The 26,578-nt window shown below is 45.7% G+C and overlaps 1 protein-coding gene across 2 annotated transcripts in view; it reads left to right on the forward strand.

Moving 5' to 3' along the window:
• Positions 1-6,027: 6,027 nt before the first annotated feature.
• C8H1orf21 (chromosome 8 C1orf21 homolog) overlaps positions 6,028-26,578 on the forward strand; it is a 106,100-nt gene continuing 85,549 nt past the window's right edge. Inside the window, exon 1 of one of the 2 annotated variants that reach the window (XM_021525127.4) lies at positions 6,028-6,163. The gene's annotated coding sequence lies outside the window, so the exon portion shown is untranslated. Of the gene's footprint in view, positions 6,164-25,470; positions 26,483-26,578 lie in introns of those variants that run through there. The other variant, XM_085586596.1, reaches the window with a different exon arrangement.

Consider the following 26,578-nt stretch of genomic DNA (forward strand, 5'->3'; position numbering starts at 1 on the left):
GGAATAACACACATTGGTGCATGAGGAAATAGGCCTTCAATTCCACACAGGCAGCAGTATTCTCAAGTCAGTGTGTTCTCCTCTCTGGTATGGAAAGGGATGCAGGAAAACCCAATTATATATTTATTTTTAATGCCCATTTCCTGTGAATGAAAAGGGGGAAGTTGTGCTAGCAGTTAGAACATGGACTAGCCATGGCTTCTAGTTTTTCTTCTCAGCCCAGTCTGGGCTTTAGGCTACTTATTGAAGCCCTGTTTGCCAGCCTAAGATGTTGAGACCTGAGACTTGATCTGATAAAAGCTGTGTACAGGTTTAAGTTTGCACAAGGCACACAGTCCCTTGCTGTGATGCTGATAAATGCCCTGGGTAGAGCACAAATGGTGATTTCACCCATGTTAGTTCTACTGCTTGAAGGCATCGTTCAACTAGTTATGAACTTAGGATGTTGTTTGTTGGGTTTTTGTTTGTTTGTGGGGTTTTGGGCATAAAATAAATTTTAAACTCCCCAAATTCTTCATTACTGTTATGGTCACCTGTTTTTACTTTCTGTTCTTACAAGCAGTGTTTTTATGGGTCCCTGAAAGACTGATTTACATAAAATTTAACAGTGTTTATCTCCTAATGTAGGAGATACAGTTGAGATATTATCACAACAAGTAAACTGCTGTTGTTGTGATTGGGATAGATTCTCTTTTTGTCACTTAAAACTCTAACTTAAAACTAGGCTTTAATTTAAACCTGTGTATATTCCTGAGGGAGGTGAGGAGTGGGAGTGGTTCTGTGCTTTGTAAGCATCTGTGCCAGAGAAGAAATGAGCAATGAGCAGTGTCCCTCCCAAAAGGACACCTGCACCTTTCCCCAGGAGGAGGTAGAACAGCTCACACAAGTGTTCTCTGTATAATTTGGTGTCACAATGAGCTGTGTTAAAGCATAAGAGGCATAAAGAGAAAGTCATGCAAGCCTAACTGGTACTGAGCTACAAACATGCAGCCTAGAAGAAAATGTTCTTGGCTTTTTTGGAACTAACCCAGTAACGAACAGAATTCAGCCTGTGCTTTGGATACAGTTCTGCACCTGGAAAGCCAGAGGAGCCTTCTGCTGGTGATCTGAACAGGACCACAGCACCCAGTCCTCACTTCCCACTTCTTCCCTGGATTTTCAGACCATATATTGTCTGTTTAGAGAAGTGGCATAATAAACAGGGGACAGGTGAACTGGACCTTCAGGCACACAAATAAAAATCAGTCTTGGGAGTTAGATTTGATGATCCTTGTGGGCCCCTTCTAACTCAGGGTATTGCATGATTCTGTGATGCTGTGATCTTCACTGATTTATCTTACTCTAGCACAGGCACATGGTCAATGATTGCAGTCCCAGCATGAAGCATTCTTCAGGCTAAAACCCCATTGTACTAACTCTGTGCTGCATCCAAATGTTCAACAGTTGACCATTAAAGTTCCTGCTTAGTCTTTCCTCTCTCAGCCCTTGCCTGAAATTAACGGTCAGTTTTGCTAAACTCTTAATCTGGAATTAGGACCTCAGGGTTGGATGCTCTGCCACAGACATTTTCTTCTTGTTCATACAGCTTCCAAAATGTGGGTGGTTTATTGGAGGGTTTATCTACTTATTTTGTCTTATCTTTCTTAATTGCAAGCTCAGGTATAAACAGAATAATTGAATCTGCAGAGTAAATAAACAAGCACTGCACAAGAACTGGGATTAGTAAAGATTGCCTGAAAATTCCCAGGTGTACCTGTAGGTTTCTCCTACAGCTGGGCTTGCTTTGTGTCACAGGGTTTTGATGTAGGCCCTGCTCTGTGATGATGAAGTTGTGAAACAGAAAACTCTGGGGAATTATGCAGCGTTAAGTGACGCAGAATAATCTTTGACTATTCAAAAAATTTCATTCTCCTTTTTGCCCTCTGAACAGGTGTAGTGCTGGCTGAAGTGAGTGAAAGCAGTTCCTACTTCCAAGGGCATTATTTATTCAGAGATAATTATTTATTGGTTAAAATGCATTCTCTTCTATGCCCAAAATTTGCAATCCATGTTTTTCTGTATTGCAAATTAACATCCATTTCCATTTTAATAATGACAGTGAATGCAACAAGAAGGGCCAGACTGTGAAAAAAAAAAGTCTGCTAATTTGTAGTCTTTTAAACATGTAATGCTAGTCTTTGATGTTAACACACTATTAAAAAGGAGCTGGGAAGTTCGCATGTCTGTTCCTGTGTCGCTTGTCAAGCAGCAGAACAGCTCAAAGAGCAGCTGGTTGGTTTGCAGCATCAAACTCACCTCAACAACTTTGGCATCCTATAAAAAATGTTGGTACCTGACATCTTAAAATGTTATAGTACATGCATAATCCATGGGAGGAAGCTGCATCTGCAGGGCTTGTGCCTCTCTGTGCCCTTTATTCTCTCTCCAGCAGCAAGAGCAATGTGGTCCACGTGAGCCTGACTTGGCTTCTCCACAGTGCCTGGGGATGGAGGAACAGCCACATCACCCTGGCAGGCAGAGTCCATGCACACTGACCCGGGGACTGTGCTTACAAAAACCTTTGAATATCAACACAGGAAATAGTTCAATGTTTTGGGACTACAATACTTGAAGGGAAAATGTATTTGTCTTTGTGGGGTTTATTTTAGCCAGGGTCGAGGTGATAACAATTAATAAAAATCCTTAAACTGTTTCTGGCAGCAGCTTGTGCAGCATTTTAGTTTTCCCTCTGAACTTCTGTTAATCGGAAAAAATATGCAGCCATTTCAGTTATTCCTCTATAAGGTGAGCCATAACTGCTCTCATTTTTTCCATTTCTGAAGTGAAGAGCTTCACTGAAGTATCAGGAAATCATCAGTGCCTTTCAGAAAATAAAACAGAGTAACTTAGGTATTTGAAAAAGTTTTCAGCTTGAAACATAGACAGTTGTGCTGATAGCAGCTACCTGATCCAAGTAATGGTCTATTTTTCACCCATAACAAGTAGGACACAAGTACAATATACATACTTTTGGCATAAACAATGAACTGCATTCCCATTTTTAGGGGAAGACAGACAGAGTCTCATTAGCATTGCTGTATTGATATAACTGAGGCAACATGCGAGGCATGCACACACTGATTACACTGCAGCACTGTGATGAAAGCCAAATCTTTTTTCCCTCATAAATAGGCCAAACTGGTGTTTCTACACCACTGTTTTACCTGCTATTTTGCAAGGCTTTTTCTTTTCTTTTGGCACAGTGGTGGAGCTGCTTTCAAATGAAGACAACCAGGTACAAGCCATTGACTTTCCATACTTAAATATATCCTCATATTTCCTCTTTCCAAGAGTTTTGAGGGGCTTATTATTATAAAAATAATGATAATTTCATCTTTGCAAATATTTGTCTCTGGCTACTTTTAGTCCATGACTCTCCCAGATCCAAGTCAATTAATTCCCACAGCAGCAGGAGAACTGAAGAAGGAAAGCTAATTTCTCTTCTCATGTATGAAAAATTCAGGATGAAATTTGTCCTCCTCTTGCAGGAACAACCCCCAGCACTTGGTTTTGATATTAAACCTCTAATTTATTTGTGAGTTAATAAACAAGTATCAGGTTTGAGCATCACTAGGCAGGGACAGAGTACAAGGCCCAGCTGATGGTACTCTTAGTACCAAAATTGTCCTAGATATCAGAAATTGTTTACACTGTTTATATGTTTTCAGCTTCTAAAAATAACTCTCCAATATGCACTGTCTCAGAAATAAGTAAAATAAATACCAGAAATCTGGGTAATAACTATTTTCTGCTTTAAAACATATTGTTGACGACATGAGAGTGGCAGACAAAGACTCCATCAACAAATTTGTGCATAAGGAAATGGATTTTCATGTAATTAATTATTATGAATGTTAACTAGCTACACACATCATCAGGAAAACATCAGGAAGGTTTGTTTGTAGAGGCTAAACAAAATATGTTTGCTTCCTGCTGTTCTTTTATGGGCATTTTTATTGGAAGCACAGTTTATAGAGGCATAGCAATCATATATGTTTCACTGTAAAAGCACCAGTTTCTTTGGAAACAGTATCAGGCTCTCTACAGAAAAACAAAGTCAGCCAAACTTCACAGTTATCAACCTAGAGTTGAAAATATTCCCTTTTCTGGAATGTCTTGATGTTATTTATGTTCACCTTTCTGGTAGTGATTTCCAGTGCAGCAAAAAATAATAATTAATTGCTAGAAACTTGAAGGTAGAAATTGCTTCAAATGGGATCTTGCCAAGGATTTGGCCAACAAACTGTTATTTATTTCAACATTTTCATCATGGTGAAGGAAAAATGTTCTTAGATGAAAACTTATCTGCCTGGTTTATTGGATGATACTAAAACTGTGAGTGATGAAAAGGATGTAGGCTTGCTGGAGTCTTTCTAGTTCACATGGTAGCACCTCTTGGCAGGAACAGTCTGAGACAGCTTTTATAACCCAATCTTCAAAGAGGCTCACCTCCATCTCCAGTTTTTCATTAATAACTCTGCCTCTGTGAACAGAAAAACACCGTGTTCCAGTGAAAGTTTGGGTGTATGGTGCCATAGAGCTGATAGGTATTGCATTCCTGGGAAAACAATTTCCATGCTAAGGAAGAGAAGCACTCTGCTGTCCCCCTGCTGTGGGCACCAAAGGCACAGGGGGCTGTGTTTGAGATCCACATAAATATCCCAGAGGCAGGTGCCAAGAAGATGGTGCCAGCCTCTTTTCAATGGTGCTCAGTGACAGGACAAGGAGCAATGGACAAAAAGTAAAACAGCTCAGCTGCTCCCTGGGTCCTGTCCCTGTCACAGAGAGCAGAAATTGGAGCTGACCCTTCACTTCCATGGGGAAGAACTTCTTTCCATGAAGGGTAGCAGAACCCTGGAGCAGCTGTCCAGGGAAGGTGTGGAGCCTCCAACTCTGGAATATGCCAAATCCACCTGTGTCACCTGCTCCGAGTGGCACTGCCTTGGTGAGGGGTTGGACTGGTCTCCAGAGGCTCCTCCTACCCCCACCGATTCCATGAGATGGATTTGTGCATCTGTGACCTCACCGGGCGCCTACTGCCTCCCTGCCCTGCGACACCGCGGGTCCGTGTGCGGGATGAGCGGTGCGGAACCCCCGAGACCCGTGTGCGGATGAGCACTCCCGGTACCCCGGCTCTGTGTGCGGGGTGAGCACTCCCGGTACCCCAGCTCTGTGTGCGGATGAGCACTCCCGGTACCCCGGCTCTGTGTGCGGGATGAGCACTCCCGGTACCCCGGCTCTGTGTGCGGGATGAACACTCCCGGTACCCCGGCTCTGTGTGCGGGGTGAGCACTCCCGGTACCCCGGCTCTGTGTGCGGGGTGAGCACTCCCGGTACCCCGGCTCTGTGTGCGGGGTGAGCACTCCCGGTACCCCGGATCTGTGTGCGGATGAGCACTCCCGGTACCCCGGATCTGTGTGCGGGATGAGCACTCCCGGTACCCCGGCTCTGTGTGCGGATGAGCACTCCCGGTACCCCGGATCTGTGTGCGGATGAGCACTCCCGGTACCCCGGCTCTGTGTGCGGGGTGAACACTCCCGGTACCCCCGAGACCCGTGTGCGGATGAACACTCCCGGTACCCCGGCTCTGTGTGCGGGATGGGCACTCCCGTTCCCCCGGATCTGTGTGCGGGGTGAGCACTCCCGGTACCCCCGGATCTGTGTGCGGGATGGGCACTCCCGGTACCCCCGGATCTGTGTGCGGGATGAGCACTCCCGGTACCCCCGGATCTGTGTGCGGGATGAGCACTCCCGGTACCCCGGCTCTGTGTGCGGGATGAACACTCCCGGTACCCCGGCTCTGTGTGCGGGATGAGCACTCCCGGTACCCCGGCTCTGTGTGCGGGATGAGCACTCCCGGTACCCCAGGTCCGTGTGCGGGATGGGCACTCCCGTTCCCCCCGTTCCCCCCGCTCCCCGCGGGCCCCGGCGGGCGGGCGGGCGGCTCCTCCCCGCGGTGACGGCCCCGCTCCCGCCCCGCCCCGCCCCGCCCGCTCCCCGAGAGGCCGCCCGGCTCGGCTCGGCTCGGCTCGGCTCCGCTCCCCGCCGCCGCGCACCGCCCGGGAGCCGCAGCCGCCCGCCGCCCGCTCCGGCCCGGGGAGCCGCTCCGAGCGCGGCTGCCGAGGTGAGCGCCCGGGGCCGGGGCAGCGCGGGCCGGGGGGAGCCCCCCATCCTCCGCGGGGCCGCTCCTCCTTCCACTCCCTTATTTCTCGCGTGCCGACCCCCCTCGCCGCCGCCTCCGGGCGATGTTTTATTCATGGCCCGGCGGGCTTTGTGCGGAGCGGGCTCGCCGGCAGCGCCGGAGCCGCGGCCGGGAAATGGCTGCGGTGGGCGGCTCGGCTGCGGCTGCCCGGCCGCGGCGGCAGCGAGCCCCGCGAGCCGCTCTCCGGCGGGTTTTATCTTATAGCTGCGTGTCGATAGCCGTGTCTGCATCCTGCGTTCTCTTTCGATGTTAGGCACCGCCGTATTGCAACACCGACCGCTCGTGCGCCGGGCGGCACTTACACCATCGCCGAGTTAACTGTAGATGTCAGACTGTGCTCGCTGTGGGTGATGTCAGATTGGTAATAACGCGCAGAAATGGGAATTCGGTGCGGGCAGAGCGTGATGGAGACGCACAGCCCCAGCGGCGCGGCCGGAGCCGCTGTGCTCCCGGCGCAGGGCCTGCTGCGGGGGCACTGCGAGAATTGCCAATTATTGTGGGAGCTGCGGACTCGGAGGAGCAGATATTTCTGCCTGGGGCAGAGATACTTGGCTGGTTTTGCCGCACAAAGATACTGAGGCGTGTTTTGGTTAGAGAGTCGGCTGATGCCTGTCTTGTCTGCCAGTTGTGCCATAAGGCAGCCTCCTCGGGTATCATCAGTCCGAAGAAGGAATTCTGTTGTGTGCTGTGGAAAGCTGGCTGTGATCAATAGGCAGTGTAATGTTAGCTCCTGATACCGCCTCTTGATTTCTCCCAAGCTGATCGTGGACCAGTGAACTAAAGCTGAGAGATGCTGAAACACGTCCCTCACCTTATTCAGTTCCCCATTCGCCTGCCCTTCACTTTCCCTATGCCTTGGTTGGTGGGATTTCAAAGGAAAAATTCTGATTCTGGGCCCGTTCAAAGAAATCCGTGTGTTTTGCTTTTGCTTGTCTCACTTGCTGTTTAATAATAGCTGTGAGGTTGAAGATCCCCGTGCCCAAGGGCTGGGGGCATTTGCCCTTCTGTACAAGTGAAGTTAACCGATACTGCTTGATGCTGTTTAACCTTGTATTATCTTAGGTGTCACATGATGAGGCAGCTTGATTTGTTTAAGGCTTTGTGATGATGCAATGCAATAATAATTATAAATCTTCTAATTGTCTGAAGAACCTTTAAATACTACTCTGTCTTGGGAGGTACTTCATGTGTGTTTATTCCCAAGAGGCATGGGCATGGATGAGTAGATGATATTAATCATCTTCATTTTGGGGTGGGAGCAGTTTGGCACAGGTGCTTTAAGTTGTAATTTATGGGTGTGATGTCATGTGCTAGATAAGCTTTCATAGGGTCTGCCGTGTAAATTACAGCCTTTGTTTATATGTGTGCATTTTCACATGTTTTGGAAATCCACGCCGTGTAGTTTGCTTGCGAGCCTGTGCCCGAGCTGTGAGCGAGATCCAGCAGAATGTGCTCCCGTTGCGCAGTGGAGCTCAGGGCTTGAGAACATTTTGCTTTGCCTTGTGCTGGCAGCCCACTCCAGGTGCGAATGTGCCCCGTGGTGTCTGCGTGCTGCCATGCGTGTGGTGGTTGGCTGCGAAAGCAGTGCCCAGGTACCTTGTTTATTTTCTTCTTTCTCCATGATCTGGTCTGTTCTGTTTTTCAGAAGCAGCGGGGTGCTGAAATTTCAACTAATGTGTGCCGGAGAGAGCAGCTTGGTTATTTCAGGCTGCTGTGGTTTGTTATGCAATCAGATTAACAAAGGTTGAAATGATCATTCAGCTTTGGGTAAACACGATCTATAGAACAGCGCGGATTAGGGCAGCTGTTTACATCGGGCGTATCTGCTGCACTTGGCGTGTTGCAAATACTGGATGGAAACACAATGAGTGGCACAGTAATGTATTAAGCAAATTTTTAGCAATCTCTTTGGGATTATGATGTACTTACTATCCATTGTCTGTGCTCCAGGAGCTTCTGCAGTGCCTTAGGTGCTCCCTGCACGCATGGGCAAACTTACTTTCGGCTTCATTTAGTTGACAATCCAAGGCCTTGTGGAAATCTTTGTGCACAGCTGCTGGTGCCTGGGGTGTTGTGTGGGCTCCGGGCTACTGCAGTCCAGGGCTTGGGTCAAGCAAAATGCTGAACTGGAAGCTTCCTGAATTAAACAAAAACCACAATTCCAGCCCCGTTTGCTGAAGCTGGCAGCCCCTCAACCGGTCCATTATTAGTTGGCTGTTTCTTGTCGCTGTTGTGGAGGTGGCGTTGCTGCAGGAGAGGTTCTTGGGGCTTGTCTCCCTGAATCTGCTCAGCGAGGAGGCGATGGCGAAGATCGGTGTGGGCATCGCCACCGTGCTGGAGGTGACAGGAGCTCAGAGGGGAAGGGGCAGGCTGGGATGTGGGGAAGTACCTGGAGTGTGGGGAGGAGAGGGACGTGTTGGTGAGCACGGACCTCTCCATAGGTGTGCGCAGTGCCTCGCTGGGACCCGCCTGCAGCTGCACTGCTCTGGGGGGGCATCTTGTTCTGAAAGAACAGCATGTGATGGCATCAAGTGTTTGGGGAAAAGGAGGAGTAAGCAACTCCTGCAGTCAGTTTTTCAGAGGCCTTTGTGTTGGTGTGGAGCCTGAGCCTTCCAATCTTCCCCTCATTCAGGGAAAGGTAAGGGACCATCGAGGGTGCTACTTTTCCATCCCCTGCTAGGGGATGGAACAGGACTATTTTCTATATATGCTCAAAAATACTCTGGAAAGAGTTTATTATTGTTGTTGTTACTTATTTCCTTGCTGGCTGTGTTTAATTCTATATCAGCAGGTATGTAATTGCAAAGGGATTTCACAGGCACTTGCAAATGTCTATCACTGTGCTACTTCTGTTCTGTGTGCTGTATTACATTTGTGATAAATGTACACAAGCACATTTTGGGTACACTGGAATCCAAAGAGGTACTTCAGGGAATAGGTAATATTATTAAGGCTGTGTTGTAGGATGTTCAGAGGAGGCAGTGTGGAATGTGATATGCAGTCAGTCATGCTAAGACGATTTCTTTTGCTGGTACGACTTTACTTCAGCTCTGATTTATTAACAGGTTGGTCTCTTATAATCTTCAATCTTGTGAATGAAGTAAGAGAATTCTGTGTTAGACTAAAGGTCTGTCTAGCTCAGTAGCTCATCTGATGGGGCCACTCCCGGGTGCACAGAAAAACTGGAACAGTGAAGTTCTCTTCCTGGTAAACCCTTGTAGCAGTCACCACTCTAGGAGACCTTTGGGCTGGCAGTTCCAGGGAGGAATTAAACTGTGTTTAATAGCTGCTGATGGATTGTCTTATCTAAAAAATGTCTTAATTAGTTTTGAAAAACTTAATGACATTAGTGTTCACAACCTCCTGTGCTGGTGAACTTCTGGTATAATTGTCCAGCCTGAAAGGGATTTTTTATTTTAATTTTACAGTTTGCCATTTGAAGTCCTTGTGATTCTATCTAAATTCTAGAAGAATATATTTCTTTTTAGATTTTGACACAGAACTGAACTATATATGAGGATGCTATGTGTGATCTTAGAAGGTAAATGAAGATAACTGCTTTATATTTGCAGTGAGGTATAATCCCAGCCCTGTTTGCAGTCATGTTTCACGCATAGGTACCATTATGGCTGTCATATTTTGGTGACTGTATGCAAAAAAATCTTCAAATACAAGAAGTGATTTCTGCAGCTGTGCGTCCTTGACATAGGATGGGGTGAGTCTTGATTCACAAATACTCCGATGACAAAAGTGTTGCTGCAAGCCAAGGAGCAACTTCAGCAATGTTGAAAGATTTGCCAAAGTAAATCTTAGCAAGGGATCTGGTGCAACTTTTAGGGCATGCGTAAGAATGCAGAGAATAGAATTTAAAAGTTCTAATAAAGAGCTTGAAGTTAAGTAATACAGATTCCATAAGTGCTGCATGGTGCAGAAAAAGCAGTAACTCAGTCCCTGAACTTTTCTATAGGTTGGCTTCCACCATGCTATCCTTGACCATTTCAAGAATAGATGGGTGGTAACAAAGTTGTGGTTTAAATTCCACTTTTCCTTTGTGTGGCAGGGAACCAGAATCTTTTGGCTGTGACTTGACCTACAGTATTTGCTTTTGTGCTGGTGGTTCAGGAGAATGTCTGGGTTGCAGGAGCCTTCTGGGTCACAGACTTCTGGAAAAGTTGTGTTTGGTTTATTAAAATAAGCTGTTCAAAGGTTGGTAATTTATTCAAAATCACACAAAGAGTATCGTGAGCTGGAAGGGACCCATCAGGATCATTGAGTCCAGCCCTCTCTCTGCACAGATGCTCCACCAGTTCCACCCTGTGCATCCCTGGGAGCTTTGTCCAAACCCTTCTGGAGCTCTGGCAGCCTTGGGGCTGTGCCCATTCCCTGGGGAGCCTGGGCAGTGCCCTTATTGTGGTGGCTTCTGAAATCCTGTTGATAAAAATGGCTAGAATTTTCATGTTTCTAAAGCAAATAGAAATTCTTGATATTGTAATTTCTACTGCTTTTCTACCCTTAAGACTGTAAACTTATGATTAAAGTGGCTGGAATTTCAGACTGATGGTTTACGGGTGGGATAATAGTAGAGACTGACCAGACAAATACTTTGTTTTAAAAATAGAGAGGCTTACATAATGATGCTATATACAACAACAGTATATGTATATGGAGAAGATCTCTGGAGTAGTATTAATCCAATAGCATCTCTTCCCTGCTTGTCTGCTGTTGCTTGCTTCAAAGGAGGGTAATTCTGGAGTAAAGAGATGCCAGTGCTGAGTGATTTAAATGGAGTATTGATCCAGTCCTGAGCAGACTTCAGGCATGGCTATGGGTTAGAAGTTTGGAGGAACAGGTTTTTAAACCATTGTAAGCTCCTAATTTGTTACCTGAATAAAATAAAGCCATTCTTCCTCTTTTTTTTTTTTTTTTGGTGGAGCCCTGTCAGTCTCTTTGTGTTTTGAGTTTACAGATATTCAGGTCTTAATGTGTAGCATGTCCGAAAGAATCAGGATGGGATCAGAGGCTTTCCTCTTGCTATGAAAGTTGCCTCAGTTTCTTCTCCTTCTGTCTCTGTATCTCTAAGAGAAAAGCACAGACTTTATATATCAAATTTGGAAAAAGATAAAGGGTAAGTTCTCTTGAAATATGTATTTAATAGGGAAAATTTCCCAGGATCTATATATACAGGTGGGCATTTTCCCAAAAGTATGTTAGGTGTTGAGGCCATAAAAATGTTGCTGCTAACCAAAATTCTAGCTCTGAATGTATCTATAAATACCATAGCCTCACCCCTTTGGCTCTCTGAAATTATATGTAGCTGGAATAATTTCATGCATCAGGACATAAAAGGACCTTGGTGAACTTGTGCTTTTATAATAAACAAGGAAAAGTTTATCTAGGTTGCCCAGTTTATTCACACAAAGACAGCTCTTTACTCGGGGAGGGGGAGGTACTTACCTCGTAGACTTTGCTCATGAGGATTTTTATCTCATCCTGTCCCAAGATTTTATTAATAAAAGCAAAACAACTTTAATGTTTATGATGCATTTAGACGGACAGAGCTCTGCGTTTTGGAGTCACGGCTAATTAGATTTGTGGAGCCTGTGCAATTTTGGATATTGGGCAGGGAGGTTGTTTTTGCAGGAAGACACAGAGGAAGGAACACGTTGCTAGTATTCCCTTTCTTACAGTAGCATTTTCCATGCCCTGTGCATGTTCACGATGTTGGTTTGCTGTTCCTGGGGAAGCAGGCTTGTTGATTGTTTGGAGAATTCCTTTTAAAATTGCTATTCAGTAAAGCTCTGAGGAGCAGACATTTGCACTGCCCCAGTGGAAAACAGTCTGAGGGAAGAATCGACTGGTAAACCAAAACAACTGCTGTCTTTCTAAGGGCTGGTAATGGGATGTAAGCCCATTTCTGCTTCAACTTTGAGGCATGACTAAGATGTTTCTCTGTTCTGGCAATATCCACTTTGGATCCTGCTGCTTAATTTCATCTACAGGCCTGCTCACCCGAACTGCATCTTGAAGGGAGCACAGCTGACGTGCAGGAAATGCACGGACAGGCTGACTGCAGGAAATGCACTGACAGCGTGCAGGAGCTGCTCTGTTGTTCCTGATGGCTGTGCCCAGCTCCAGGGGTTCTCTGGGCTGGGCTGTTCCAGGCTGTGGTGAGGGATGCTGAGCACGGCCAGCCATGTGATGCTGAAGGACAGGCTGCTGCTCCTCTCCTCGCAGTGCAGCCCTGCCTCCTATGTGCGTGCAGTAGTTGTGGATGCCCAGAGGCTCAGCTTTCCCTTCCGAGCCTTTATTTTTGCAGGAAATCTGAAACAGCAGAGCTGAAGCTGCTGAATAAGCCAGACTGAATCCAGGGGAGCAGATCTGGCTCTCCCCTTCATCTGCCACAGATATGTGGAGAGGAGAAACTCCTGTGAGTGCTTCAGGGAATTGTTTGATTAGTGGGTGAAAGGAAAGCCAGCCAGGGTTTTCTAATCCCATCTTTATTCTTTTTACCGCTCAAAGGTCTAATGGATATAATTGTTTTTTCTTATGAATTATGTTTTTAAATTACTCCCTAGTTTTCAGGTATGGGAGTCTATCAGCCAGGGCTGTTGAAATTCAAATCATGATGAGCAAGCTCCTGAGATGATCTCTGTTTCACAGTAAGAGGGAGCTGTATTCTTTCTGCTTTGGTCATGTTGGATAAGGCATATCTTTGAGATTAAAAAGTCCTGATGCTCATGGGAGGAGGGGAGTGCTTCTTTCTTTTGTCTCCAGCATTGCAGCAGAGATGCTAATTAAGTACCAAACAAATTGGATTTGGGCAAGTTTGCCTTTGCTATGGCAGTGAAAATGTTTTGTTTGGGAGAGCTGCACAAACTGCACCCGCAGGCGTTCACGCAGAGATAAATCAGCCCCTGGCTGCCCCAGTCTTCCTGCTTCAGTCCAGAGGAATATGCCAGAGAAGCTTTGGGGCTGGCAGGAGTCAGCGGGCACGTTCTGGAGCAGATTGTGCAGCGAGGAGTGGCTGTGGTGCCAGCGCAGAGGGTTCTGCCAGCGGGACAGCGTCGGGGTGCACAGCCCCAAATGTGGGGCTGCTCTGCTGCTCCTCCCCAGCAACCGGGCTCTGGGCTGCCTTCTCCCCTGGCTGCCCTTCTGCGCCGTTTTCTGAAAAACCAGACCTTAAAATGTGGAGTAAGAGACCTCAGGCTTAGTAGCAACGCTTAGGAGAATAAGCAACGCTCAGCCTTGCGAAGCTGCATTTAGGTGTACGTTTATTTGGGGATTTTTTACAAGCATAATGGAAAATTATGCACTCGGCTGTTCTCAGAGTTGCCGTGGGATTCAGGGGACCTAATTTCCCTAAGACTATGAAAATCCCAGGCTTTGCCATTTAATTTTTGTTTGCCTTTACACTTCTGTACTAGCCTCTGAGTCTTCTTTCATCCACAGCAAGTGCTTGGGTGCTGCAACAGAAATAGCTTGAAAGCAAATGATTTGAGAGAAAAAGGGCCGGAGTGTCTTAGATGTCTGGGGAGTGGATGAAGTAGGATTAATCTGGCATTAAGGCAGAAATCTGTGAGAGAAGCTCGGTCAAGTGACTGACTGGAGAGGAGGGGGGATTCATGAAGTCAAAGTCACTTCTTCAGCCAAAGGGAAATCAGGCTGATACACTTCTGACAGGGTGTTTTGCCTGGCCTCTCCCACGGACTCTGGGTAGCTGTCACATACTTTCTCTGCAATTGCTTGGCATTCTGAAATATCATGCCTTAAAAAGACTCTCGCAGTGAGCAGCTTTCCAGAAGGTCATTGGAAATTTAATGCTACAGTGTAATGAGGTCTGTGAGTTACCTGTAACGCAAATAACAGTGCTGACGAGTTGCTTTTCAATTATTAATTCTTGTACAGTAAGCTGTGGGCATTAAGATGGGTTGTCTATGCAAAGTGGTTCCATAAAATGCAAATTATTAGCTTCTATGTGGGTCAGAAAACATTGCATATTTGGTGTAACTCTTGTAGTTAAATAGACTGCTTTGCTAAGCAAATAATTTAAGCACTGGTTACTCTCAGCATTGTCAAAAACATACATGAGTTCTTGCTGAATGTAAATAAAAGAGTTTCCACTTTGAATGATGACTGCAGGATTTGGCTTAAAAGCTATTTTTGGGCCACGGGCACAGCCCAAAGCCGGGGGATGTATGTGGCTCTGCTCCTGGAATGGCGTCAGGATGGAGGATGACTAAGTCAGCCCTGCGAGTTCACCATGCAGAAAGGTGGTGATTACTGCAGCTCTGTCAGCAGTACATCGCTGTCCACCCGCGCTGATTCAGCCGCCCAGCTCCGCTGGGAGCTCGGGCTGTGCCCGGGTCCCTCCCGGCTCCTTCCCACCCAGCAGCTGCCAGGCTGGAAACGGGGCCATCGCCCTTCCTGCCCCGTGTCCCAGCGCTGCCAGCCCCAAATCCTGTCCCCGTGCAAACCTGGCACTGGGAGAGCCTTCTTGCCGAGGCAGGGAACACCGGCTGGGCAAAGCCTCGGGGCTCCGGGCTTCTGAAGGTGCTGAGGTTGAAGCAATAGCAAATGTGGCAGGGCCAGCACGTAGTGGTGGTGCTGCTTGGTGAAGAATTGGTCCAAACCCTTCCAGGCCCTGCCCTGGCTTTGCTTTGTAGGCAGAACAGGTTGGGCAGCAGCACAGGACTTGGGAGACTACACAAAACAAGGGGCAGTTCACCAAAGGTGTTCATTAGGTGTGCCATGTTGAGGGCTCCTGTTTTTCTGGGGTTTACAATGCCTTCAGTGCGTGAGGACAGATTTCTTTGCTCCTGTTGGGATGAGTAAGGCAAAGTAGTTGTTTTACTGCTGCCTCTTCCCTCCTGCCTGCCCTCCAAAAGAAAGCCCAAGGTGCAAACCCCCGCCAGTCCAAAGACTTGATTTTGAAATAAAACATTTCAGGTACAGGAATGGTCTGGCTGTGATGGAGACTGATGGCAATGCCTCCTCTCTGCTCTTCCACCCTGCTCTCCCAAGAGCTGCTGCTATCCTGGGAAAGCACATGAAGAACCCACTTGCTTGCTCCTGTATCACAGCCCTAATCTCTTTAGTGGAGTGTAAATAACTAGGATATTTGTTGTGTTCCTGTATGTTTTATGCCCTAAGCCAAATGCAGAAGAAATAATTCTTTTTCTGGGGCATTTTTGCATCATCCTGTGCTTTGAAGAGGCACAAACAGGCTGTTGTTGGTCATTATCAGCGTTGGCTGCTTGCCGAGGTGTCTCTGGCCAAGCAGGAGGCAAGTTTTGATGCAGTCCTGGGCAGAGGCAGAGGTGGGAGGGAAGATCCCAGGTGAATTAACCATGCCATAAGGATATGGAAATTATCCCCCAAAATCTGTGAGCTTTCCTAGCGTGTGGGGCCAGCTCTGCTTTTGGTTGTGACTGAATATCCTCAGGAATAAAAACTGCAAGTAAGAGTGGAGGCAGCTCTGAAGATTTCTGGATTTCTGTTTCATGGTTGCTACCTGGTGAATGGCGCTGTCTGGTTTGCGGATTGATTCTTTTCATTGGTTAAATTGGTGACCTCTCTGCTTTTTTAAGTGTTCAATTTCCCATTCTTCTTTTCCTTGTCTATGATTTTTCCATTCCTTACCTGCTGCCATCTCCCCTGACATGGTCATGAACATGCCTGAATTTTTGTGTTGAAATGGTTTTATTGCTATCAAAATACTAAGTGTGACTGGCTGTAAAAATGAAAGCTTCAGCCTGCTGCTTCAGTGCCAGTGATATCAAACTCTGTGAGCTAGCATCTATATCCATAAGGTTTTTTCCAAGTGCAGACTGAGGTGTGGTGCTGACTGTGGGAATGCTGACCAATCTTGAGGGAGAAGAGCCCCAGCAATGGAGGAGTGCAGGGACCTTTCTGTATCATCAGACTGCAGGACTGGTTTTGGGCCTTGATTTAAATGTCAGAGGAGTGATGGAAAGCAGAAGATGGGAGCGACTTTGGCCTTAAGGCAGAGTATGCATGTTGGTAGTAGGGGTTGGAAGCTGTCTCCAGTCTCCTGTTCCTCATCCCTACCTGGTCATTAGCCACCAGGCTGAGTAGTTTGAAAGATTCAAGATACTCTAGGACTAAGTTTAAAACTGATGGAAATTACAATGGCTCAGGGGAAGCATCTTTAGACCTTCATTTATTTGTACTTACATGGAAATGTAGGAGTGCTGTGTGTATCTGTCTTTGGCAGCTCCTCTGGTTTCTCTCCTGTTTGCTGCTTTGTTTTAGGGAATTCTGGGGAAAAAAAAAGAGAACAAGCATGCATTGGCAAAAAAACTTCAAAGCCTGTGATAAGGAGGAGAAAGTGTATGTGCTTGCAGATATTTTTGGAATAGGAGAAAAAGGACATGGGGTAGGGAATGGTGCCCTGGGATGGGAGTGGGAGACTACAGCTCTTTTTCCCAGGGGGCTGTGGAGCTGCTGTGATGAGAGTTGCCCAGCTAGGTTCCCTGCAGCCAAAACAGTGTCTTTGTGGTATGACTCTGAGCTTGTTCTGTGCTTTGCTATCAAAAAGATAAAAACTGGTTCTTTTTCTCCCTTTTCAAGTGTTTTTGTTTGTTTGTTTGTTTTTCTAAGTCAGAGTGAAATCTGGATTATTTTTCAAAATCGTTTGATCAACTTGAACTTCAGTATCTTAATTCTGTTCTCATAATAGATTTGCTTGTCAAATACTATTTTTAAGTACAGAATTACAGCAGAGAGTGATTCCTCTTGCTGTCTATGACAAGTACTAATGCTCAGAGCACAGTCCTGGGGCTGGGGTGTGCATTCTTATTTCCTGATGTTTTTTGAAGCTTCACCTGCCTCCGCAGGGCGAAGGCAGTGCTGATGGACTGCAGGGTTGCATTGCTAATAACTGTAAACAACAATTCTGACTCATTGCTCATGGAAGACAGAAGTACAGTCATGTATTGTGGCTATGTTAATTTGTTTACAAATAGGAAAATTTGTATAGGTGAGGTTTAGCACATGTCTTTCTGGTTGCCCTCTTTAGAAGGTGTATGGCTTCCCTGCACATCTGGTGTTCGATTGTTCCCCAGCTTCAGCTCCCACCATCTTTCTGCAGTCCCTACCTACCTCATACAGAATGGAGTCTTTAAGTACCTTGGGCTTAGTTAGCATGCATTAAAAATTAACTTCTGGGAAGAAGTTCAGAGTAATGGTTGGCCACCATGATGCTCAGCAAAGGAGATTTCACAGATGTTCATAGCATGGCCTGGGTTGGAAGGCACCTTGAAGATTTTATCATTGCAATCCCTGGAGTGGCAGGGACATCTTCCCCTAGACCAGGTTGCTCCAAGCCTCATCCAGCCTGGCCTTGGGTTTTCCATTTTGGGTAAAGGCAGAGCCTGAGCATGTTGTTTTTGTGTTGTCAGCATCCAGAGCTGGTGTCAGTAACCAGAAGAATGACAAGGAGAGTGGGAGTACAATGTTCATAAATGTAATGAACAAGGAGGTGGCAAGGTGGAGCGCTGAGATGGAACGTGAAGAGCTAAACAGCTGATGGCATGAGGCTGGAAACGTGAGCAGGAGAAACTGAGGCACGGCCTAGCAAAAGCAGAAGGAGGCACTTGGTGTTGGAAAGGAAACTGTAAGGACACACGTGTGCATTGCATTGCTGTCACAAGGTGTGAGGTCAGGGGCAGAAATGATCAAATGCTTCTTTCTCCCATCCTTCATGTGGCGTGTGTTATGAATAAAAACTTTCTGAGTGAGTGCTCAGGGCCAGAGCTGATTTCTGTAGGCTGCCATGGCTTTGTGTTGCTTTTCTTCATTGTGCACCCTTCTCTTCTGATGGGTGACATATAGTTGGGCTGGACCCAGACAGAAAATTTGTCACTTGAATCATGCTGAACAGCACCATTAGGAATGGGCTAGGCAAAAGAGGAAAGACTCAGGGTTTTTCTTCAATTCTGAAATACTAAACATCAGTCAAAAAGCTTGTAAATATTCCAGTTGTGAACTGCAGTGATTCTGCTTAACGTGCTTTACTGATCTTCCTGTCGTCTCTTCCACAGGGAAATGTTAATATTCCACGTAGGAGCAGTATTTCTTTTGATCTCTGTCTGCACCCCTTGTTTGTTCCCTAAACCTTCTCTTTCTACCACAAACCACTTAGATAACTGGTGTTACAGCAAAATAATCACCACTTGTGTTAGTTCCCTGATTCTCAGTAGTGCTAGTTTGTATTCTGGGATTTGATTGCAAGACAGACAAGTAGATAAATAAGAAAAAGGCAAAGGGATAAGTAAGTAAAAGGCAAAGCAACAGCAACAAGAAAATAAAGAAATTGTATTTGATTAAAATCCATTTTACTGTGGTACCTGAATTGTAGCTAATCAGTGTGTGTTTTTGGGGGGAGAAGTGAGGGTACAGGTGAAATTTAACGGAGCCTTCACTTGTTAAACTTGGGATGGGGCTTGATGGAAGAAATCAGTCTCATTGTGGCATGGACACACTGTTGGGAAAGAGGGAGCACTGGTGCTGGCTGTGGGGATGCAGTGATTTGTGATTCCAGTAGCTTTGACTGGTCAAGGGCCCTGCTCTGTCGATGGAGGCTTGCTGCTATTTCTGTTTTATGTCCCCACCCATGCTGTGTGGTGTTGCAGTGACCTGCAAAAGCCAGAGCAGCACCAATTTCCATGCAGCTTCGTGTCGCCGCTTGTGCTGGCACGTGGGATGTTTGACAGGAGAGGTCCTGGCAGGACACCAAGGAGCAAGAGCTGGCTTGTCAGCAGAGGCAGGGGAGGGAAGGCACAGAGCTGGAGCAGCAGGGAACCTCATGTGCACCTCGTGTCCAGGACAAAGAGCTCCAGTGCTGCTTTTGGGCAGGGAGCCTCGTGTGTGTGCTCTCTGCAAAGTCTTAGGCAACATAAAGTTGTTCCATGGGGGTTTTCGTTACTGGCTTAGAATTTTAAGGTGCTTCTAAAAAGCTCTTAAAAAATTCTTTGGCTGATTTTTCTTCCAGGTCAAAAAGCTGTTCTTGTGGAGTTGCCTCTCTCCAGCACTGGCACCATTTCCCACTTCCTCTTCTTAAATTTCCCCTCACCACATTGCCAGCTGTGTTACGTGGGTGCAGGGAAAGCCCAGATGAGATCAGGTGTTGTTCTGGGAAGTGCAGTCGTGCCTTTCAGCAAGGAGTTTGGTTTTCCAAAGCTCACAAGGCAGGGAAGAGGGAAGGATGAGGGAGGAAATGGACAGGAGAGCCCGACAGCCATGGTGGTCAGTCCATGCTGACTTGCTGTGTTGCACTTCTGCAACTTCAGCTGCTCATTGAGGAGAAAAGAGTTGCCCCTGTACCTGAGTTGGGGTAGGGGGTGGTGTTACCACCTGATGGTTTCTGCATTCCTACACCATTTCCCATGTAATCTGCTTTTGGTTTCTCTTGGGTGCAGGACAAGATGGACTTCACAGACTGGATGTTGTTTGGAATAAATGTATTGTCAACTCACCTTTAAAGTCTTGGGAGAGCTTGTGGGGTCTGTGTAGGATGGCTGGGGGGATTGGGGGATTCCACTGAAGGCTTCCTAAAGAAGGAATTGCTTCTTCCTTTGTTTCTGTACATCCCCAGCTGAGCTGTTGGGATAACAATAGTTTGGGAAAGCAAAGGAATATAATGAAAGTTTGCCATCACATTTGAAAATGAAAAAGGCCTGTTTCTTCCATGGATATAAGAGCAGAGGGATGGAAAGGTGGAACTTTCTTTTGCCTCTGCTGTGCTACTTGTCCTTTGCTTTCCTGTCTGTGAAGTGGTGTAAAAATGCCAACCACCTCTGCTCAGCACAGGGGAATGAAGGCGTAAAGTGCTTTCCCCATTTACAAAAAGGACAACTGTTCTCTTGGGTTTGGAGGATGGTGGTGGGGGGTTGCCTGTCTTTAATTTCTTTTACATTGTTTTCTTATCTTCCTCTCCGGTGAGTGCTGAATGAAGTGCTGGCATTCCTGCAATCTCTGAGGAATGATGGATTATCATCTGTTAAGGGACTGACAGTCTAATCAAAGTGGTGAATTTTGAGCACACTGTCACTGCACTTGTTCCTTGTGTGCTGTTACTGAGTGCTTGTGGTGTACAAATGTTTGCTTGTGACAAAACTCACTTTCATGTTTATAGATGTAATAATTTGTTTTGATAAAACTCTCTTAATTTAGTCTCTTTGAAGCCAGTAGAAAAAATAATTTACTTTCAGAGTTGGTCACTTTTTTTTAAGATTGCATTTTTCCTCATGTTTTCTGCCTACTCAACTATGCACTGCCAATCAGAATGTTTTTAGTCCTGCTATAATTTGTATGGTAAATAAGCAGTTTATTCTATTCTGTCTGATTCCAGTATAAAATGACTGAAGTGATTGGGCAGTGACTCTAAGAACAAAGGGTTTGGCATGTCCAGTTTCCTGAAGTGCCTCTGTGCAGATGTGGGAGCAGGGGTGGTAGGAGTTCCAAGTGTCCATAACTGAAGATATATTTGTAACATTTTTAATAATAATCTATATTGTAGCTTTTAAGTACAATTTTAGAGTCATTAAAGTTTTAAAAGATCTATAAGATCGAGTCCTGCTGTTCCCCCAGCACTGCCAAGCCCACCACTAACCTGTGTCCCCAAGTGTCACATCTACATGTCTTGTGAATGCCCCCAGGGATGGTGACTCCATCTCTGCCCTGGGCAGCCTGTTCTGGAGTCTGACTGCCCATTGAATGAAGAAATTTTCCCTGATATTCAATCCAATATTCCCAGTCTAACCCTTCCCTGGCACAGCTTGAGGCCATTCCCTCTTGTCCCATCCCTGTTCCCTGGGAGCAGAGCTGCACCCTCCTGTCAGGGAGCTGTGCAAAGCCACAAAGTAATAGGGATAAATAAGAAAGTAATAGGGATAAATAGAAGGTAATAGGGATAAATAAGTAGCAGAACACATGCAGAGACAATAGGGCAGATTGCAGCACAGGACTGCTGTCCAGGTAAGCACCCAGTGTCCCCTGGTGACTCTGAGTTTAGCACTGGTGACAGACAGGGGCATTATCTGTGATTCTGGGTTGGGTACCTGTGCGTGTTCCGAGTTAATTAGTGATTTGTGTGCAGATTGAATTGGGTGGCAGTAATTACTGGGGTGCCTGTGTCCAAGGAGAGTGTGCAGGTCTGTCTGGATTTTGGGAGGGTGGGTGAATGTGCAGACAGACCATGGCAGCAGGAAGCTCTGGGTTTCTGCTGATTGCTTGGCACCAAAGCCTCACCTACCCCTACCTTTCACTCTCCCTTCATTTTACACGTGTTAATTGGCTTTAGCCAGAAGATGTTCCTGCTGAACTTGTTACAGGTGGAAGCCAATCTAGACCACGTTCAGGTCTAGCAAATATTCAGGCAGTAGCAAATGTGCTGGAGCTTTGTCTGGAGGTGTGGAAATCTCTGCTGGCTGTTGGTTTGGTGTCAGCAGTCACCCTGCTCCTGGTGGCTTTCCATTCTCCTTTGTCAGCTTTGTGAGGAAGCAAACTTGAAGCAGGAGGAGAAGGTAAGTGGAGACTGAAATGAATACTAAGCATTTCTAGATTAATTTCACTGACAAAATCGCTGCTTGATTTCTGTGGGAGGAGCGTTTGCCAGAACCTTGCCAAATTACCCCAGGAAGGTGCTAGAGAATGTTAAGCAGAAACCCCACAGCATTTCACAGGAGTTTATTCTGTTGTTTCACTAGTGACTCATCTGCAGAATGATCCATCCTCTTCGCTATGTATATGTGGGGAAAAAAAAACACTGACAAAGGTCTCAGAGCCATCTCAGAGCTATACAAAATGCAGTGTCCTATTCAATTATTAGTTAAAAACATCTGAGTGTCTCAAGCCCTTGGGCAATTTTGAGAGTTATCCTGGCAAAAGATGTTTGCAGTCAAACCTGGTTCACTTTTTGTTAAACATCCTGAATTTTTGTAGGAGTATGGAATGAGACAGAAGTGGTAGGTACAGACAGAGGAAAACGTGTTAGGTATGATTCTCTGAATGGACAGAATTGTTGTTCTTAAAACGTCAGGGATTGTTAGAACATCACTTTTTCCTTTCTGTACATCACATTTTTGGCTAAATGACCCGAAAATTAAAGATCAGCATTCCAGTGTGTTTGTTCAATGCTTTGCTTCCTGAGGTTGCTAGGTTGCTGTTCAGAAAGCTGAGGGCTCTCATCTCAATTTTTCATCCTGCCCCTACTCAGCATCCTCAAAAGGCAGCAGTGAGTGCAAAAACAGGAAAGGGGAATGATAAAGTGTGGGAATCAAGTGAATGCTGAGTTAGCAATGCCAGGAGGAAACAGCTCTAACAACAGCCATTGGTGGTGCAAAACTGCTGGTGAAAAATAAATGGAGGTGAACGGACTTGAAATATTTCTGAAAATTGAGTTCTTTTTCTTGTCGCATTTTTCTGTAACAACTTTTAACAATTTTTAATACAATAAAGTAGAAAGCACACCCGTTGTAGTGACTGGATGCTGGCATTAGTGTTTTAGCAAACACCTACACAGCATATATATGGACTAAATTATCTAAAGGGCTTGTTAGCATATCATCTGCATGCAGAAGAAAGTGATGGTGGTGATGCATGCTGCTTAGAAATCTTGTGAAGGATTCTAGCTCCTTCTTGCTTTCCTTTTTCTTTTCATTGTTTTCTCCACAATAAAAATGTCCACAGCATTTGAGGAGGACTTTTTCTCTCTGTCATAATTTTCTGTTGTTGTTTTGAAGGCCTTGAGACATTTTCCCCTATTTTATCTTAGGGAAATTTTGTAAGGTATACAGCCAGTGCTTTTGTGAAGTTGACAGAGCACATGAAATAGTGGAGAGCAAAACCATCTGCCAGTAACAGTGTTTGAGTTACAGAACAAGCTATTTCTGAGGGAAGTTGAGTAATGCTTGACTTTGACATTGTTTTGTTTTGCTTTGGTTTCTTGGCTTCCAAATCAGTGTTGAAAAATACCTGCCAGCTGTAATTATTTTACTGGAAGTTTAATGCAAAGTCTAATTTTACTGGAAGCCTGGAGGAGAGGAGGAGACAGAGCTGGAGAATGGCATCTGATGTGGAGCAATGGTGATGTCAGGCATATTTGAGATAATTGAATTTACTGTTAATAAAACAAACACACAGTGCTGCTTCTGGCCCACTATGGGCCATGGAAGTACTTGTGGCAAGCTGATCACTTCACTGCTGAGCCAAAAGTCTTTGCTGGTAGTTTTGGTTTTCTTTCATCAGACCCTCTTGGCATATGTGTAACTTTGGGCCCTCAAGCTTGAAGTATGTGAGTATGTGTATGTTTGAAGTGCTTTGGCTGAAAAGAAAATCAGTACTATTCTGATAAAGAGATGGGAAGTATTAAATAGCTTAAAATACTAATTTTTCTCATGGGATTCAAGTTTTCTTGTAAAATCACACTATTGTGCTGGTATTTCTCCATCAGGGAACCTTTGAAGCAATTTCAGCATTTTGAGATGGGCCTGCTAAAACTGTCCTTGCCCAGCTTTTCTTTTAAGAAGGACAGAAAGTAAAGAGAAGAGGGAAAAAATTGAAGTTTCAGAGGGCATCATCCTAAAGAGCAAGCTCTCTGGGGAGGATCCAATTTCTTCCACATAGTGTGATGCTCCATGGTAGAGATTCCCAGATGTGCACTGATGTGTAGCTGTTTTGAGACAGGTGAGTTACACCTGTGGCTTTGCATCCAGCAGAAACCCAGTGGTTTGTCTTTGGTCCCAAAAGGAATAATTTGAGAGGAAACATCTCAGAACTTGTGGCTTTTTGATACAGTCCTGGACATCCCTCTGGAATTCTCTACCCTGTGTTCAGGGTGAGCTGCATTCATCTTCTGGGTCACTTATTTATTTGTTTATTTATTGAGTGAAAGATCAAACCCCCTTTACAGACACCCCAAATCTTTCATTTAACTTAGCAGGCTACATAGTGTATCACTGACTTTTTTTTTTTTGCTGCCCATCACAGGAGCATGTGAGGAGTTTTAACTGCAAGACTGATTCATTTCTGAAATTGGAGAGCTGGTAAAGGATTGGTGGTTCAGATGTGCTTTGTGGGAAGCTTTTCCAGAGCACAAGGGTTGTGCCAGGACCAGTTAATGTTACCTTTTAATAATTTAGGCAAAGTGTTTGGGAAGAAAGCAGTGGGAAACTATTTTCATGTTGTTCTCAAAGGGAAAATAGAATCCTGTGAGCATCGGGCAGGACGGTGACAGAACTGGGCACAAGGCAGTTTTGTAGCCTGCTGTGAAAATGAAGAAGGATGAAGGGAAAGGAGACTTTCCTCCCTCACCCACTTTTTCTTCAGGGAAAAAACTCAGACCCATAGGTTTTCTCAATTTACTCATTGAGAATGAACTTGTAAAGGTGTTTATAAACCACAGGGTTTATGTGATTTGTCTGGTTAAGCAAATCAGCAGAATCTGCTTAGGCAAGGAGCCAGGGATGGTATTGCTGCCTTTCTTTTAAATTTCAGGTAGAACCTTAAAATGAGAGGTTGCTACAAATCCCTGCAGCGTGTTTCATATAATTTGATATTTACACACTGAAAGCCTGTCTAGACTCTTCCCAGTTGTGTTTATTATGTACAGCCTCAATCACTGCGTGTCTCTCCTTGTCAGTTTGTGTGCACGAGATTCACCCTGGTCTACCTTTCATCTCCCTTTTCCCCATAAAACTCTCCCCAAAAGGCTTACTCTCCTTTTCCCATAAAACTGCTCCTGTCAGGAGCCCAGCAGTGTCCTGAGCATTGGCTCAGCCTGTGGGCATGGAATGTTTTAGCTGGTGCTAGGGGCTGGCTGCAGAGCCCTCAGCTGACTGGGTCTGCTTCTGGAGACAACCTGGCCTGGCTGAGCAGGTGTTGGGGGAATGGGAGAAGAATCAGGAAAAGGTACAGCTTGTGGGTTGAGATAAGGACGGTTTAATACTTGAATTAAGCAATAATGATATTATTAGTATTATTGTTGCTGTTATGATAATGAGAAGGGAGACCATAAAAAAGGGAGTACAGTCCAGAGAGATGAGTGATCACAGTGCAGCCCCTCCCCGCCCACCCACTGATGCCCAGCCTGTCCCTCAGCATCCTTCAGCCCCTCTGCCCACTGCCCCAGTCACACCCTGGGCTGGCATCCCGGGCTGTGGGGTGGCCTCTGCCCGGGGGATCAGCTCTCCTGGCCCTGCTCCAGCCCAGCTCCTGCTGCAGCTCCTCCCTGGCAGAGCCTGGGACGCCGCAGAGTCCTTGACGTGGGCTGGGCTCTGCTCAGCAGCTGCCGAAGCATCCACATTATTCTCAGGCTGAACCCAAACCTCAGCACTGAACCAGCTACTAGGGAGGAAATTAACTCTCTCCCAGCCTAAACCAGGACACCATCTTTTAAGCTGAAGGTGATTCATTGTGTTCACAGGCTGAGGGTTGATCTGTTTTAATCTGGAACCCGCTGCAATTATGTTTAGATGTCTCTTTGCACCTATGTAAGATGGGAATTCTGGTACCCTCCATCATCTGTGTGGTAGCCACCATGTTCTGAAAACAGCCTGGTGGCTGGAATAAGCAGCATTTTATAGGGGCTGGGTGATAGCAGTTACAGTGTTTATTGTTAAACCCAGTTTGACTTTTTTGTGTATATAAAAGTAAAATTAGTTTGAGTAGGAATTGCAAATTGTCTTCTGTGTGACCTTGTGCTAGTGTTTATCTTCTGTTTTATGCTTTAATCAGAGACATTTTGGGGGAGCTTGCTCTTGCTCCATGTTTACACTGTCCAGCACAGAGGGATTCTTTCTCATGCTGCTCATGCTACAGAAGTTGCAGTAATAATAAAATTGCATGCAGCTCTCCTTCTCCTCCACAAACTGCTTTAAATGTTTCAACTCCTCCTTTCTTATCTGCAGCCCTGTGAATTGTGCCTAGAATTGTTCCGAGCTTGTCACAGCTCCTTGCTGCCTGTTTGGTAACAAGGGACACTTTACTGACATAGTGGTAAATCCTTTCTGTTAAACAGGAGCAGAAGCTGTTTGCTGTGTTCTGAGGAATTCAAGAAATCTTGAACAACAAACAGTTTTTCCTGTTTCTTTTCCAAGTGCTGAAATATTTACTTCTTGTCTTAATCTTGCAGAGACATCCTTCACAGAACATGTGTTTAAAAAAGAAGCAAATCTGAAATATGTAGACCAGAGATTAGAAAGTCAAATCCCAGTTTGGAAGGTAGATATATTTATTCTGTGTGTTCATACTTGTTTACAGTATATGCAGCATTTGGTTTTGTTTTGGCTTTTTCCTATCCCTTGCTGCTTCTGCGAG

The sequence above is a fragment of the Lonchura striata genome, chromosome 8, assembly GCF_050655825.1.
Source record: "Lonchura striata isolate lonStrDom1 chromosome 8, ASM5065582v1, whole genome shotgun sequence".
NCBI lineage: Eukaryota > Metazoa > Chordata > Aves > Passeriformes > Estrildidae > Lonchura > Lonchura striata.